The 7,230-nt window shown below is 45.4% G+C and overlaps 1 protein-coding gene across 2 annotated transcripts in view; it reads left to right on the top strand.

Annotated features, from left to right (window-relative positions):
• The first annotated feature begins 346 nt into the window (after positions 1 to 346).
• Positions 347 to 7,230, top strand: part of WDTC1 (WD and tetratricopeptide repeats 1) — a 64,716-nt gene continuing 57,832 nt past the window's right edge. The window contains exons 1-2 of one of the 2 annotated variants that reach the window (XM_023732079.1): positions 639 to 656; positions 2,493 to 2,636. The gene's annotated coding sequence lies outside the window, so the exon portion shown is untranslated. Of the gene's footprint in view, positions 657 to 2,492; positions 2,637 to 7,230 lie in introns of both variants that reach the window. The other variant, XM_004377064.2, reaches the window with a different exon arrangement.

The following is a 7,230-nucleotide window of genomic DNA, read 5'->3' as shown; positions in this document are numbered from 1 at the left end:
CGTCGGGGTAACTAATGGCAACTAGGCGGGGTGAGCCCACTCTGCAGTAGCTCCTAGACGAAGGAAAACTACGACTCCCGGCATGCCCCGGGGCTCCGCCCGGCTTTCTCGCCCGCCCACTGGCCCCTGGGCCGGCAAGCGGCGAAGCAGATTGGCTGAGGCGGCGTGGGACTCTCCCACTAGCAGGTTAGTGGGCGCCGCCGAGAGGCAGACGTTAACCGGACCCAGGGAGGGGGGGGTCGCCATTCTGGAAAAGGCTGGGCGCTACCTCCGTAGCGTAGCCGCTGGCTGTGAGGCGCGGAGCGGGGGCGAAGACTGCGTAGCGCAGGCGCAGTGCCGGCTTCGCCTGGGTCCCCAGACAGCTGGAGGAGATAAACAGAGGAGGTGGAGGGAGGGGAGTGCGTGTGTGAGAGCGCGCGAGGAAGTGTGAGTGTGTGTGAGCGCGGGTGTGAGGCGGTGCGCAGGGGCGGGCAGAGGCGCTGTCCGGCCCCGGCCAGGCGCCGGGCGGAGAGCATGGGAAGGGGCTAGAGCTGTCCGGGCCCCCCAGCCCCCTCCCCGGGATCCGCGCCCCGACTCCCGGGAGAGGGGCCGGGCCCCCGGACGGACATGGGCTCCTGAAGTTGCGACGCTATCGGTCTAGGGAAGAGGCCTGACAGGTACGAGTTGCCGCTGCCCCCTGCCCTCCGCGGGCGCCGAGGCAGAGACCGGGTCCCGCAGTCCTGGCACACGGGCCGCCCGCTCCGGGCGGGCCCCAGCCTTAACGGCCTGGGGGCCTGAGGTCGCCCACCCGCCCTCCTTGGGGCTCCGGGCTGTCCCGGGAGGGGGCAGGCCTCTCTGGGGCAGGGAGCAGAGTGGGCCAGGGATGGGGTAGGGGCCGAGGGCTAGCTGGGATGTGCATGGACGGTTGTGGGAGTCCAGAGGACTCTGCCAAGGGAGAGGTGGAAGTCGTCCCATTACGGGACTTTTTTGTCGAGTTTTTGTTTGACATCTGATCTGGCGCCGGTCTCAGGAAGAAGAGGGCAGGTGGAAGTGCGGGAGGGCAACGTTGACCTGACCTGCGCTCTGTTTCCTTTCTCTGTGTGTGTGTGTGTGTGTGTCTGTGTCTGTGTCTGTGTGTGTGTGTGTGTCCAGGCTTCTGGCAGCCGCAGATGCCTTCAGTGGCCCATCCTGGCGTCAAACTGAACTCAACTAAGGTGTTTCCACCAGACGTCGGTAGTGCCTGTACATAGGGCCTGTGCTTGGGAATGGGCTATTCAGTACCCACTTCAAAGGGTAAATGGGAAGTGGGGAAATAGAAGGGAGACTGCGAGCCAGCAAGATCCAATTCTTGTTACTGAAAGTTGCGGTGGGACACCCTCTTGCCAGCTGGGTTGAATTTGCTTGGTGCCCTCTGGCTCTCCTCTGCAGGTGTACCACCAGGGTCTCTAGAAAAGAGTTTTCAGGCTTATGATTACTGTCTAACGGTCTAATTTGATTGTTTCCCCGAGGTTCTTTCCTTCTGTGACTTTCTTTAATTTCCTGGGGTAGTGGTAGGGCAACTTTGAAGTTTTCCTCACGTTTGTGAGTTTAGAAGCATGGTAGGGTGGCTGTATTTTCCCCAAGAATGGGGTGGATGATCAGAATAAAATGGCAGTTAAGCGTCTGTTTTAGCAAAGCCTGAAACATTGTTGAGAAGAAAACTATTCTGAGGACACCTCCTGACTCAAAGGCATTATGAAATCCCCACCTGGCCTGCACTAGGCTTTTCTGTACCCTAGGGTCCTCCTTGAGTGGCCAGTCTCTGCTCACTAAGATGAAGGAACTATTTAGGGCTATTTCTGGTTTGAGTTCTGGCTTATTCTTCGTTGTAATTCTTATGTTTTTAGAGGGATTGAATTGAATCTTTGCTGTTGAGTGTAGTGACCGTATCCTCTATAACAGACTGGGGAGTAAGGAGTGGGGCTCCTTTGAGCTGAGTCTGAGGCTATCAATGGATTTCTTTAGTGTACTTTGTTGTATTTCTTTGGCAGGTGGTAAACAACCTTTTCCACCACAGTCTGTGGTTGTGTTGCTTGAATTCTGGGGTCCTGCTGTCCTTTTGACCTGTTTGGGAACACTTACATTCAAGTCACCTCTAATTTGTAAAAGCTATGCTTTTGGGTCAATTCTGCAGAAGAACTGGGCAACAACCCATTTTTCTGCCTGGGACTCCTTCCCTTGGGGTCACTTAAGGAAAAAGAGAATATGGTAATGGTGTTAATGTTCCCGTTTGATGTTTTATTTATTTATGTATTTATTTTTGTTTGATGTTTTAGAGCTGTCACATCACTTGGTATTACTCACTGAATGTCTCTTGTAGGGTATTTTCACACATCTGGGCTTTAGGATCTGAAAGGATACAACTGAAGATCTTGAACGTCTGTGGATCTTGAGGGGCCCACTACTGAGGAAGAGCCAGAACTGTGACTTACTCTTTAATTTTTTTTTTTTTTCTCCCTTTCCTTTTAAATTAGGCACCAGCTGCTCCTTGGAAACCCTATGGGGCAGTTCTACTCTGTCCTATAGGGTACCTATGAGTCAGAATCTACTCGATGGCAGTGGCCCACATGTGCAGTCACTGGGCCTCAGAGCAGGAGTCATAGACAACATGTAATATGGTGATACTTGCCTTTTCTCTTGGGTCATGGTTTAATGGTCTGTCTTGTTTTCTTTTTTCTTTCATCCTCACCTTCCCAGATCATCCACTGCATCTTTGGGTACCATTGCAGATTGCTGGACCCACAGAACCCCTAGGCTGTGCTTTATTTATTTATTTATTGAGAATATACACAGCAAAACATACACCAATTCAACAGTTTTACATGTACAATTCAGTGACATTGATTACGTTCTTCAAGTTGTGCCACCATTCCCACCTTCCTTTTTTTTCTTTTTTCAAACTAAGTTTTTAAAAAAATTTTTCCTGTACAAAAATTTATACATACATTGTTATATGACTCTAGTTGCTCTCCTCATACTAGGACAGCACACTCTTCCTTTCCTCCCAATTCCCTATGTCTCACCTTCCTTTTCTGAATTGTTCCTCCTCCATTAACATAAACTCATTGCCCCCGAAGGTTCCAGTGTAATCTTTCAAGTTGCCATTGTCAATTTGATCCCAGATAGATAGTTCTTAAAAAGGGCATAATGCTCAACGCAGACATTTTTTACTAGTTAAGCTATTGTTTGGTTTTAAGAAGACTTCTAGGCTGTGCTTTCTTATTAGCTATCACCTCTTAAAAACTCAAGCCCTGGCAGTTGCCATCGGAAACCAGTCACTTGATGTTACATTCAGTTCTGGCTAGTATACTCTGAGTGATATTTACCAATGGAGATACATCCTAAAAAGTGACTGATGTTTAATGAGGATCTGCTATATGTTGGGCTCTGTGCTAGTAGTGTTGTTACTTTATCTAAATTTAATCTCATGATTGTCCTTTGAGGTGAGAATCATTCTTGTAATATAGATGAAGAAATAGGTTCAGAGAGGTTAAATAAATTGCTTAAGGTCACACAGCTAGTAAGTGGAAGGATTGGAATTCAAATCCAAGTCTGTCTGCTCTGTGATATTGAGCTGCCTCTGGGACTGTGACAGTGAAGAGGAGTTGAAAGGACCAAAGCTAAGAACTGGGGGGAAGACAATGCCTGCCTTCGAATACTTGAATAACTATTGGAAAGGGAACTGGACTTTCGCTGTGTGATTCTAGAAGGCAGACTAGGATCAAAGGAAGGATATTCCAAGAGGGTAGATTTTGGCTTGATAGTGAATTTGGCTTTCTAAAAATGAAATAGGTTGCCTTGTGAGGGAATGAGTTACCCATCATTAGGGGTATTTAAGCAGAGGCTTTGCTACTTCTTATCAGTGATATGGTAGAGGGATCCATACTTATGTAGGTAATTGGACTAAGTGATCTTTTAGTTTTTTAAACTCTGATTCTGTGAGGAGCCCTGGTGGCACAGTGGTTAAAGCAATCGACTTTTAACCGAAAGGTCAGAATTTGAAACCACTAGTGGCTCCACAGGAAAAAGATGTGGCAATCTGCTTCCATAGACATTTATACCCTTGAGAACCTTATGGGGTCGCTATAAGTCAGAATCGGCTTAACAGCAGTAGGTTTGGTTTGGTGATTCTAAGAAAATAACGTAAAACTCTCTGTTTTGATCTGTAAAAAAATCACTTTTGATCTGTAAAAAAATCACTTTTGATCTGTAAAAAACTAACATGTATTGAATACTTACTGTGTGCCAGGTACTTGCTAGCCACTTTTCCTACAGTATTTCATTTAATCCTCAAAAATTCCCTATGAAGTAGGTACTGCCTTATTTATCCCCATTTTACAAATGAGGAAACTGAGGCTCCAGAAAGTTAAGAAATGTGTTGGAGATTATACGGCTAGTAGTGACGGTGCTGATAGTTGAATCCAAGTCTTTCTGATCCCATAACCCATGTCTGCCTCTTCTTAGCTATGTGACCCAGGGTAAATCACATGTCCTGTCTGAGCTGCAGTTTCCTTAACTGTAAAATGAGGCTTATGACCTCTTTACAAGGGATTTATGAGGACTAAATGACATAATATATGCTTTTCACTAGACGTCACTGATTGTCCTCGAGAGCCAGGGTTTGGGGATAAAGGGGTACCACTTTGTTGGCTTTCTGAGAGTGAATTCAGGTCTGACCGAAACCCTGAGAGTTCTGAGGCCCATTCTTTGTGCTGTTAGTAATAGCTGCTCAAAGGGCTTTGTGGCATTAGTGACTAATACCTTAAAAACTTGAGGCCCGAATAAGGGGAGGTTGCAGCCAACAGGTTGGAATATAGGAGGCAGTGTCAGAGGCCCTTTGCAAAGGAAACTCTTGCTCTTTACAGAAAAAGAGTCAGATTCAGGGATCACTGTTTGCTTTTTTATTTTAAATGTCTTATTTTAGGATGAACAAGGTCACAACTGCTAGAGCTGTAGCAGAGCTGGATACCAAGAATAATGACCCTTAATCCTCCCTGTAGCCATCTGAGGAGGTATTAACCCCATTTCCTTGGGGGAGGCAGAGTAGGGGAAAAGAGCAACTATCCAGGGGCTCTCCAGGGGCAGTGTTAGGTTCAGGACCTTGAAAAAATTTTGCCCTTCTTCATAACCCCCAGATTCCATTTTCAGAAAGTATAAAACTATTTATCCCGGAACCTTGTAGGGAGCCTTTCTCAGAGTATGCGCAAGGCATTCCTGGTCAGGGAGCTTTGTCAGTATAGGCCTGAGTGGTGCTGATAGCTTACCTGGTTCCTCCTAGAGTCAGACATCTGGATGTAGCACAGCTGCAATTAATTAGAAAGGAAGCATTTCCAAATTGATTGGCTTAATTTTCCTTGACCTTTTTGCTAGAAGTAGGGGTACAGGGTAAAACTTCAAAGGCTTCCCTATGAGAGGTACTTTGAATTGCAGCAGAATTCAGAAAGACACAAGTTAAGGGCAAAATCTAAGACAGCAGCTGCTCTTAAATGCAGTGAGAGAGGACAGCATTATCAAAATATGCTCCCCTTTCTCCTCTGCTCCCTTCTACTGCCTCAAAGTAGCTGTGACCCTAGGAGAAGGCAGTTAAGCTAGCTACTGTCGCTGAAAACCAAAGTTCTGAAAACATCAAAGAAAATTTTTCACAAAGCTCGAATGATAGTACAGAGCCCCAGAGGAGACATCAGGATGAGTTTTCATCCAGAACCCCCCAGAAAGTGAAGCATTTCTTAGACTGGACTTCCACAGAGAAAACTTCAATCAGCCCCATATGGGATCATTTGAGCCAGGAACCTCAAAGATGGCAAACGACTTTTCCACAGATGCTTTACTGATGGGACAGTGTGCCTATCTTACCAGTCATACCTTTCCTAGATGCTGTCCCTGGGATGACTTAATCCATGAGCTTGAAATGGCACTCTTTAAATTTGGTGTTTGAGATCAGTAGAGTCAGGATGATTTTAATTCCTTATCTTACCCTAAGGAATGGTAAGAGGAATGGTAAGGTTCCTTTTAGGCAAGACTGCTTGGACATGGTCTGATTAAAGATAGTAATAATCATTTTTTATTGGCCAAAGGCCTGAGTTCTGGAGTCATACTATCTAGGTTGACTCTCTGTTTAAGAACTGTGTTACTTTGGGCAAATTAACTTCTTTGTGCCTCAGATGGTTCATCTTTAAAATGAGGATAATAATAGTACCGGACACATGAGGTTGTTGTGAGGAGTCAATGATACAACACTTATAAAAATGCTTAGAATGTTCAATAAATACTATTATTTACCAGGCTCAGAGCCAAGCGTTTTACATGTGTAGCTCTTCCATTCCTAATCACCCTGCAAAGTAGGTATTATCCTGTAATCCCTATTTTACAGATTAGGAAACTGAGATCTAGAAATGTTAAGTCACACAGAAAATAGGTGGTATAGCTGGGATTTGAACTTTAGATGTGCCAGACTCCACAATTCAACTCTTTTCGTTTAATTATGCAGGTTCCAATGAACCGTATTCATTGGAAGTGCAGCTCAGCCCTCCGTTCATTATTCTTTTCTGTAGGATTGCTCCAGTAGGAAAACCACAACAAACAGAGTAAAAGGAAACTTACATATATTTTTTGCATAATTCAGAATGTTGAAAGGGGGTCAGTTGTCATCCTGGCAGGGGGCACCGCTGTGCAGTGGGAGGCAGCATGTCCAGAGGAAAAAGAATACAGATGACTTGGGTTCCAGGTCTGCTCTACTGCTAATTAGTGGTGTATCCTTAGAATCATAGGATAGTGGCATCGAAGAGTTTTTGTAGCTCATCTCAGAGTCTACCTCTCATTTTACAGATGGGGAAATAGGCTGACAGAGTGAAATGCCTTACTGAGGATCATACAGCCAGTTATGAGGAGAGCCTGGCTGGAACACAAGATCCTAGAACCTGGTTTTCTCCCTCAGTACCACATAGCATTGCACTTCAGTTTCTTCTTGTTAAATGAGGGTAATACAGGTAGTCCCTGACTTAGGATGGAGTTCCATTTCGATAACTGTTGTAATTCAGTTCTGATGTAAGTTAAATACCTCTTTTTCTTTTTTAAGTTTTCATTATTATTGCCTTTTATTGTCAGTATCTTTATAAATCCAATCTTTATTTGTCTTTGGGGGTTAGAATGAGAATGACAACATCAGAAAATTACGTGCTGCAACATTGTATGTAGTACATATTACTAACGATA

The sequence above is a fragment of the Trichechus manatus genome, unplaced genomic scaffold (genome assembly GCF_000243295.1).
Source record: "Trichechus manatus latirostris isolate Lorelei unplaced genomic scaffold, TriManLat1.0 scaffold00048, whole genome shotgun sequence".
NCBI classification, from domain to species: domain Eukaryota; kingdom Metazoa; phylum Chordata; class Mammalia; order Sirenia; family Trichechidae; genus Trichechus; species Trichechus manatus.
Note: the sequence above shows the minus strand (reverse complement) of the source record. Positions and strands in the feature narration are given on the sequence as shown.